We start from the raw sequence: 9,512 nt of genomic DNA on the forward strand, positions 1-9,512 counted from the left end.
ATATATATATATATATATAGGATGTTGCTGGGCATTGATAGCCCATGTCTGTGCTAGGACTGGGGACACTAAGGCAGGAGGATTTGGATACATAGCAAGTTTGGGAAACATAACAAGACAGCCTCAAAAAATAAAAACAAAAACATAAAAACTACAATTTGTGTGAGCATTGTGGTGTGTTAAAACAAAATGTATGCTATGAATCTATCTAAATATGAGCTGCTCTTAAACAAATGGAAAATAATGTTTTTGATTTTTTTTTTTTTTTTGAGACAGGGCCTCACTATGTAGTCCCTGCTGGCCTTGAATTCACAGTGTCTCACAGGCTCACCTTGAACTCATGGTGATCTTCCTGATGCTGGCATGTACAGGCATGTGCCTCCACACTCAGCTCGAAGGATGTTTTCATTACACTAAGTTGTATTTACCAACAACACAATTCTATTAATTCATTTTGATTTTACTTTCAAAGCATCTGTATGAGGTAGAAAGAGGCACCCCATCGAGAAAAGAGGACACAGCCTAGAGTACTAGGTACTTCTTTAGACTGGAGCACCTGTGAGAAACAGTGTCAGGTTTCAGCCTAGGTCTTCTGATCCCAACTCAACATTTTTTTTTTTTTTTTTTTTTTTTTGGTGTGGGGGATTGAACTTGGGACTTTGTGCTTGCAAAGCAGGCAGTGGAACCACTGGGCTAAATTCCCAGTCCTCAACCCTTGTCTTTACAAGAGAAAAGATGGTATTACCAGTTAACATTGAGCTGAGAACCCATGTGGGATTTAGTTCTGGGAGTTGGATAAACCACGCCAGTGGATTTAAGTAAGTAGAGATATAGGCCTTATCTTGGCTGATGGAATTTATTGTAATTAGGACCCAACATCGTATCTCAGAGGACAACTGCACCATTGCAATGTTCCTATTGAGTTAGAGGGTCAGGTGTGCAGATGCTAAAGGCCAGGATCTAGGTTTAATCATCTTGTTTAGCACTCAGGGCCTTGTCTCTCTCCCTCCTCTCCTCTCCTCCCCTCCCCTCCATTCGCAACCCCACTCCTTTACCTTTTTCCTTTGCAGTGCTGGAGATTGAACCCTGATCCTCATGCATGCTAAGCACTTTACCATTGAGCTACATCCCCAGCCCAGCACAGCCTTTTATGGGTCTCAATTTCCTCATTTCTAAGTAGGGATAATCTACCAATTTTACTGCACTGTTATTATATATAATAACTATTAGTATCTTCAAAACAGTAGCTATTACTAATATAATTTACTGAATGGTTTTAATTTTATTTATGACAGCTACATGGACACAGTCAATTTTATATTAAAATAACCTGTTTTCCACGCCACAAATTCATATGAAAAATATTTGTAATATTTGAGGAAAGATACCATGGTTATGGGTGTGGACTCTGAAGCTCAATCTTAATTGGGTTGATGAATAGCTGTATGATTTGAAGTAAATTGCTTAACTTCTCAGCTTCCTTAATTATAACATGTGAATAATAGAATTTGTTTTGTAGGGTTGAAAATGAAAGGAGCTTAAAATCTTGTTAACACACAGTAGGCATATATAAGTATTTGTTTAAATAAATACTTTTTCATATAAATTTTTACACATCACTTTCAAATGAATGCTTCAGAAGTAGAACATGAGATGATATTCCTAATAAGGCATATTAGTCCGTCCCTTCTGCTGTGGTATTAGATTAGGTAATTTATTAAAAAACAGACATTTATTGCTCACAGTTCAAGATCAAGTCACCAGCGAATTTAGTGCCTGATAAAGGCTTGTTCCCTATTTTAAAGATGGTTTCTTTCTGCTGTGTTCTCACACTGTGAAAAGTGCAATCTTGCTCCACTAAACTTCTTTTTATTCAAGCAATATCTCATTTTATGAGGTTAGAACTTGCTAATCTAATCATCTCCTAAAAGCTTCACCCCTTAGTACTATGTGAATTTTGGGGGACATTAACATTCAGAACATAGCATGAGGAGAATTTTTTTTAAAATTTAGTTATCCACATGATTCTTAGTGCATAGCTAAAGATAGTACGCAGTGTTTAAAAGTGGGTAAACAAATATCAGGTTTGCACATCTAAATATTAAGTTGTCAGTTCATAGATTTTGGATTCCTTGATTGAGGGGGAAGCCAGATCCCTATGTAGACACCTACAATGGGCATATATTACGTACATCAAATCTAGAGGAACTTTCCCAGAGGACCTTACATTTGTCAGCGTAACAGAAGATTAAGAAAGGAAAATACTTAGAGATCCTGAGGATTATGGATTTTAAGAAGCCAATTCTCAGAGGCCCAATGGTCTCCAGTAAGAATGGAGCATTTGGAGATCAAATAGCAATCTGAGTTTATTTTATAATGGATCAGATAGGAACGAAAACTGACCTTGTGGCCATTTACTCATTATGAGTTCATAATGAAAATAAACATATTTAGTATCTGGCAGAATTCCTTTATTGGTTCTCTAATCCATGAAATGAATGTTATGTTAGTAGAAAGAGACAAATAGAGACCCTTGACCCTGACACAGTCTCTTGTTCTCCACTGCCATTCTTTCACCCAGCAAAAACAATAAGCCAAAAGATACCATATCTCTAGGTAATTGCAGAAGCTGGTAATATTTAACTTAACCCTTTGGTTGGGAAAAACTAGATGTCTTAGGAAGTAACTGAATTATTGCAATTTAATCCTGAAGTGGTGAATGGCACCTTGTATTTTGGAGGCAATAGGATAAGCATCCCTAATCCAAAAAGTTTTAAATCTGAATTGTTTCAAAATCTGAAACTTTGAGAGCTGACAAGATGCCACAGGTAAAATATTCCATACCTGACTTCCTATAATTATAGGATTATATATGAAGGGCACAGTCAAACTTCAGGCACACTGAAAAGAAATATATATATAATCATTGTCAAAGGCTATGTGTACTGTATTTATGTATATGAAACACAAATGAATTTCATATTTTAACTTGGGACTAATCCCAAAGATACTGGATTATGTATATGTCAATGCTATGCAATGGTATGGTCTGGGTGTCCCCCAAGGGTCAACTGTAAGTAAAGTCTTGGTTTTTAGAATGGTGGTGTTGGTGGGCCGGGGATTTGGCTCAGTGGTTCTGCCACCCACCTCGCAAGTGCAAGGACCCAAGTTTGATCCCCGGTATCGGTAGCAAAAAATAAAAAAGAATGGTGGCATTGGGTGGGGATGTAGCTCAGTGGTACCATGCCTGCCTGGCAAGCGCAAGATCTTGAGTTTGATCCCTGGTACTGGAAAAAAAGTGCGTCAGGGGGCAGAGTGGTGATGTTAAGAGGTGCTGAAACTTTGGGAGGTAGAGCCTCATGGGAGGTCCTTAAATCACTGTGATGTTACACAGCATGTTGTACTAACACAAAGTTGACTAATATAGCAAATATATAAAAGTACCAAATCTGAAACTCTTCTAGTCCCAAACATTACTCTGGAGTATGTTTATCATCCAGTTCTCAGGCTTTCTGCATTCAATAAGGCATGAGGTAAGAAAGAGCTTAGCCATAGGCTCAGGCTACAGTGCCAACTGACCTACCGTTTGGCTTTATAACCTGTTCTATGGTTCCAGAATTGACTACATTGAGAGAATAACAGTGTAGATCTCTAAGGCTTTTCATTGAGGCGATGCATGTTCTGTTCTGCTCACACTTATTAATTCAAAAATCAGCTTTTCACTTGTTATTGGTCCCTGGTAGAGACTGAATGCCTGAACGCAGGATGTCAAGTAAATATGTAACCTGAACTGATCACTGTGGACTGTTTTCTGATCTACTCAATGATACAATTGGATGTGAAGAGGAGTATACGAACCATTCAAATATGCTTCTTTCTTTATGGTGACAAATAGCAATTTGAGCAAATTATCCCACTTTCGTGGGATGTTCCAGACTAGAAATCTTATTGATGTGGCATCACCTTATTTCATGTGGAGTTCATGTAACCACTGGCATGCAACATCTTACTGAAGTACTTCATTCGACGGTGCATTCACATAATGTAACCATTGTGCATAGTATTTTTCATTTTAACCCCCAGATACACCCTCCTCTCTTCTCTCTGTGCAATTGGCTGACTTTGATTGTTTTCCTGTGTTCTCTTACTTCCTGACTTCTAGTTGCGTTTGGTCAAAGGAAGGAACTGGCCAGAGATAAGGGTTATTTGAAACCAAGGTCTTATACCCCTTGCCTCTTCCCCATGGAGTCATAGAAGGTTGACTGTACCCCCTCTGAAAGATCACAATGCCTTCTATCATTTAAACAACCTGCTTTGGGGTCACTTGTAGGAGCCCTAGCAAACTAATAAATCTAAATGGAAAAGGGGTAGGTGGCTATGGACACTTAGAGAGAATAGCTAGAACTGTAAAAGAGGGTCACCTGAATGGCAACAAAATATTCAAACAGCCAATTTATGAGAGAGAAAGGCTTACTTAGACCCCAGTTTTGAAGGGTCACAGTTCAACTTCAGGAATTCTCATTTGTTTGGCTTCTTCTGAGCACAGCAAACTGTGCCAGAAGTATATGATGGAATAAGTGATCATCTCCAGAACATGAAGAGTGAAAGAGGATGAGTGGGGTCGGGCTTGCTCCCTCCTCTTGTGAGAACTAAAGAGGTTGCATAAGAATGACTTCACAGCCACAGTGATCTAAGGGCAGCAAAGATCGCAGTCCTTACTGTTACGTTTAATAATCTAGTTAAGAAATGTCGTGCATAGCATACCCCAAATCCTAGGTTTAGCATATTTAGAGGGTCTACTGCCCCAAAGAAGAATAATTTCACCACGGAACAGTTACTCCAATAAATTAGAAACTGAAACTGTCCCCACAGCCATTAGAACTTCTCTTGACTCTTGGCCATGGTACTGGCCAAAGTGATTATTTTGAAGTATTAAGGGGAAATTACACAATAGGGGTGAGGACTATGTTTGCATCCAAGAGCATTCCACCCAGGAAACCTTTGCTCTTCGGTAATAATAAATAAAAATCCCAACAACCCACCAAAGTCGGGGCTATGAAGGACTTGGAGCTTGTAGATAGGAAAGCTTTGGTTAACTCATCAGGTAAAAGAGTCTATTCTATTGATAGGCATGGATCATGGAATGAGTAGTGGATGAAAGGAGCTATGAATATCAACTTAGGGCATATGATTTACCTATTGGCAAAATGATATTACAAAACAACATTCACTGCTCATATCTCTGAGGTTAGCTGAGATTGGCTCATTGGCTCTGCTGATTTTGGTTGGAATCACTCATGTGCTCAGGAGTTAGATAAATTCTGGCTGATCTGGAATATCATCAGCTAAACTGATAGAAGACTGCTGGTATCACTAACTATCCAATAGTCTAGTACAGGCATTTTCTCATAAGGATGGCAGAAATGCAATGAAGAAATAAAAGGCATTTTAGAACTGTGACATCACTATTGTTGCTCTTGCTGTGGACAAACACAAATGCGTGTTCTGAGGTTAAAGATTTCACTTCTTTCATGAGAAGTATGAAAAATTCATATAGTAAAATGCATAAAAACAAGGTGGGGAAAAAACTACGATTCATAGTTGGAGACACTTCTTTCCTTAAACTTGAGAGCCTCACTGGATTCTTAAACTGTCCCTTTTTATGTTTTTTTTTTTTTCGGATGAGGGGCAATAGCAGTTCCTGTGTAGCTGGCTCTGGTATATCCCATCTTGTTCGTTTTTCAGCTTGCATCTGTTAAATATTTCCCCTCTGTAAACTCTAGTCAACTGCTCCTTTCGATGAGTGCCATCAAAAAAGAAGCATCATCTCCTTTTGAGTCTCATCCTTTTCAGAGTCATTGATTTCCTGGTGGGATCCTAACTGGCAGTCTCCTAAATATTGTCAAATGAGAAAAATGAAGAGATTTTTATTTCAAGCACTGGTTTTTATTTCAAGCACTGTAAACATACAAACAAAGTAGGAGAGGTACATAAAATATGATTGGCAAAATAATACTGATTGCTACAGTGAGTTTAATTTTTATTATGATAAATATAATTTTAGAAACTTTTAAATAAGGTTTCCCAAGTGGTGTAGGATAAAACAGATCCATCAGTGGAAAATTATACACTGCATATGAATTGGACAATTATGCATTGTATAGCCATGAGATGAAAGGTCTTAGATTATTAAATTCTGACTCTGTTGAATAAGAATTTCACAACTATGTAAATTGTAGATAAGTAATACCAAAGGCAAATAATTCTTATCTAAGAACATGCAATTCTGTCCTGCTTGGTAGAATTTCAACTGGCCTTCCTCTCTCATTGTGAAGGAAGATAACTTTGCCTCCATTTGCACATTCATTTTAATGTCTTTTTTTTTTTTTTTTATTGAGACAAGGTCTCGCTATGTAGTTGAGACTAACTTGGAACTCACTATGTAGCCCAGCCAGGTTTCGAACTCACAGCAATCCTCCTGCCTCAGCCTCCCGAGTGCTGGGATTACAGGCATGTGCCACCACGCCTGGGCTCATTTCAATATCTTTATATGAGTATGTTTTGACTACTCCTTTGAAGCTGGTATAACAGCTACTTTGTTTTCTCTTTATGAGCTGAATAAAGTCTTTAATATGTGTTCATTTTTATATGTATGTAAAAGTAATAATTTCTTCCATTTAGAAGATTTTTTTTTTTTGTATTGGGATCTAACTCAGGACCTTGAGCTTGTTAGGGAGGCAGGGTGCCACTGAGCTGCATTTCTGTCCCTAAAAAGTGTCATTTTAACTGTGATAAATAGCTATGTCTTTTCTGAGGATCCGAAAGTGAAATAAATTGGTACACTTGCAAATTATTATGCGCTGATGAATAATTATCAAATAATTTAATGAGTAAATTATAAGCCAGTTGCACAAATATGAACTAATTTTCATTTGTTTTTATTTCTTCATATAACTGATGATGGTCAATTTTGGTTTTCAGCTTGACCACATTGAAAGATGCCTAGAAAATTGGTAAAGCACACTTTTGGGTGTGTCTGTGTATGGTTTCCAAAGTCGCTCCTTCATGACCCACCAGCAACTCTACAGGGAACTTCCAGGCCTTCAGTCTCAGACTGGGACAGCATCCCTCTTGTTTTGAGTCTTAGCTTCCTGTAATGAATAGCTACTGTTTTCCCCTGGCTCTCCAGATTATCTAGACTCTGATGGAGTAAGCCAATCATACATCTCCTTTTATAATTATGTATACATTCTATTGGTTCTGTTTGTCTAGAGAACTCTAATACACATTTAGTTCCAGAAATCCCTCTGGAATCTTTATACCAGAGATCTGGCTTTTCAGTAAGCATGAAAGCTCACCAAAGTATAGTATGAGCACAGTGAATTTGAAAACACTTCAAAACAAAAACAGAGTCACATCCCTTGAAAATCTGTGCCAAGAATTTGAAAGTTGGAGGGTGTTTTTGAAAAAAAAATACCTGAAAGACAGGAAAACCTCTATATGAACACTATCTTGTTAATTTACTTCCATATACTTAAAACCGACAAAGAGGGGTTCCCTTACCTTTTCTTATTATTCATGCAGAGCTCCAAGGAAGGCTTTGCACCGTCTCTCATTCTTGACTGGTACTTCTTTTCCTGCTCTCCTCCTCTCTCCTTTATCCAGCAAATGCTTCCAGTGCATCCACGGAGGCCAAGCCAGTGGCCTTTGCAAGGCCTTCCCGGAGATACTAGGCAGTCTCTAGCTTAGTCTCCATACCTCTTTTATACACTGTGTCAGTCAGATTTCCATTGCCGGACAAAATATTTGACATACACAACTTAAAGAAGGAAGAATTTATTTTGGCTCATGGTTTCCATCCATGCTGGGCTGGCTCCAAGGCAGAAATGTCATGACAGAAGGGCGTGCTAGAGGAAAGCTTTTCATCTCATGGCAGACTGAAACAGAAAGCAGTGCAAGAGTCAAAGAGGAAAGGGTTATGGACCCAATATAGTCTCCAAAATCCCTCCTTCATAACCCACCCAGACCCACCCAGACCCACCCAGAAGTGTGATTTGCTAATCTAGTTATCTCTCAGGTCCATCAAATTGATGATTAAGATCAACCAAATATCACATACCCTTGTGTTTATTCATCACACTTCTACTCCAATAGCTTTCCATATCACTCCAACTCTAAGTCAAAGCTTGGAATCTCTATGCCTCATTTTATGCCAGCTTTCTCATTGGATTTTGATTATTTTATGATCCATCTTTTCCTTCCAAATAGAAGTCAAACTTGTAGCCACTCCACCTCAGACACACCTGGGCCTCAGTAAGTTGAGGTGTCTGTTCAACATCACTGTAGGGTTTACTCCCTGCTTTGCTTTGTTCCCCTTTAGCACGTATCATCATCATTATACCATATTCCCTGATTTACCTTGTCATCCTCTCCCCACCCCAGGAAAGAAAACTCAAAGGTAAGAGTTTTACCGGTTTTGTTCTCTGGTGCACCCACAGAAACCGTTCAATAACTCTGACGAGTGATTGTCAGGTTTCCATGCCACTCTCTGAGCTCCTCACAAGCCACGGCTCGGGATTATTGGCAAGTCCAGCATTTACCAGGCAATATATTATTCATTTAAAAAGAATTAGTTTCATGAGCTCCCACTTGATAATACATCAGTTCTAGGATAATTTCAGCGTAAAGAAATCAAGAAAAGATCAGTTTAAGCCTTAATCCAGGTCTTGTGGCACAAGTTTGTAATTCCAGAACTCGGGGAAGGTGAGGCAGGAAGATCACAAGTGTGTGTGGGGGGGGCTCAGTGGGATGTTGTTTCAAATAAAAATTAATTAATTAATTAACTTTTAAAAAGGCCTGGGTTCAACCCCTAGTACCACCTCCCCCAACAACAACAACAACATCAGCAACAACAGAAAAGCAGTTTAACAAATTTGCGATTTTTGCATCATTTCCTTGCTTTATCTCAGTTACTCGTTATTCCATAGATATCCATCATAAAAGGAATCTGGACTACAGCCAAGACTGGGCATGCTTATATTCAGTGTGGTGTAGTGCAGCAGAGTAAGTTAACCGTGTTTACAAAGTTTTTCTTTTTCCTGTGGGGCCGTTTATTTTTCTCTGACATTGACAGGGCCAGGAGCCAAGAGCTGATGGGAAGGGGGAGGAAGGGGAGGAGTACTGAGTGTGTTAAGGTGGCTTTATGAAATTGTATGTTAAACACCAGGGCTGTAATGTTTTGTGGCGGACCCTGTGGCTGGGCAAGGCTCAGAGGCAGTGCAGTAACTGAGGGGTGGAGTGGGGCCCCCAGGTGGCACATTCTTGGGCGGCATTACCGGCCAAAAGGAAAATTATATAATAATAATTTAAGGTTCTTTTGAACTGATGTTCAGCTCAGGTTTTTTATGTGCGTCGGAACCAGGCAGCATCTCTAGCCGCATGACTGATTGCACACAGAAGGTGTTGAGTGTTTTCCATGCGCCTCTTGACCTTTGCACTGAAGGACCTTCCCA

This window comes from Fukomys damarensis, unplaced genomic scaffold (assembly GCF_012274545.1).
Source record: "Fukomys damarensis isolate Sample0158 unplaced genomic scaffold, DMR_v1.0_HiC HiC_scaffold_5, whole genome shotgun sequence".
In the NCBI taxonomy this organism is placed as follows: Eukaryota; Metazoa; Chordata; class Mammalia; order Rodentia; family Bathyergidae; genus Fukomys; species Fukomys damarensis.